This window comes from Octopus bimaculoides, chromosome 28, assembly GCF_001194135.2.
Source record: "Octopus bimaculoides isolate UCB-OBI-ISO-001 chromosome 28, ASM119413v2, whole genome shotgun sequence".
NCBI classification, from domain to species: Eukaryota; Metazoa; Mollusca; class Cephalopoda; order Octopoda; family Octopodidae; genus Octopus; species Octopus bimaculoides.
Window position 1 is genome coordinate 12613139 of NC_069008.1, and position 1104 is coordinate 12614242.

Sequence of the window (1104 nt, forward strand, 5' to 3'; positions counted from 1 at the left end):
ATATATATATATATATTACAGTTCTATATTTAAGAGATGAGGAATTATTTACATTATTTACATTATTTACATTTGACGGATATTTGTCCTCATCTTGTTTGTTGTCAACACGTTTCGGCTGATATACCCTCCTCAGGTGTCTTGGGGAAATTTCGAACCTGGGTTCTCATTCCTAACGATGTTACTATTATTATATTATTATTATTATTACTATTATTAATCAGGTTGCTGCCATGAATTGAACTCGGAACCTTGGGGTTAGTAGCCCGCGCTCTTAACCACTACGCCATATGCCCGTGGGCATAAGTTCTGTCCGAATTTTGAATGAAAAAAACAAGTGATCAACTGTTATATTTAATTGAAGTTTAATCATCAATGTGCTTTCCCTGATTATCTATGACTTCCTTCCATCTATTTACAAGCTTTTTAATCCCATCAATATAAAACTCTTTTGGCTTCAAAGCGAAGAACTCTGAAATGTCAGCTTCGACCTCCTCCTGGCTTGCGAAAGTTATGTCCCCCAAAATGATTCTGTAAACTACGAAACAAATGGTAGTCTGAAGGGGCAAAGTCAGGAGAATAAGGTGGATGAGGAATTTTTTCCAACCAAGCTCTTTGATCTTCTATGATGTGATCTTTGCAGTGTGGGGTCAATCATTGTCCTGATGAAACATCACTCCTTTTCGGTTCACTAAAGTGGGTCTTTTCTTCTTCAAAGCTTGGTTCAAACGCTCTAGTTACTGACAGTAGACTTGAGCATTGATTGTTGCATTAGGTGGTAACAATTCAAAGTGAATTACTCCTTTGCAATCCCACCAGATAAAGAGAAGAACCTTTTTCTCATGAAGTTCCCTTCTTGGTTGTGGTTGAGCTTTTTCACTTTTACCAAGCCACTGTTTACAATGTTTAACATTTCGATAGAAGATCCATTTTTCGTCACCAGTCACAAGTCTATCCAAAAAAGGTGAAATGAGTTCGCGAGAATGGAGAGAAGAGCAGATGTCAACTCGGGATTTGTGGTTGCTTTTGGACAATTCATGAGGCACCCATTTTCCAAGTTTAGGAACCTTTCCAAGTTGTTGAAATGACGATGAACAGTTGTAT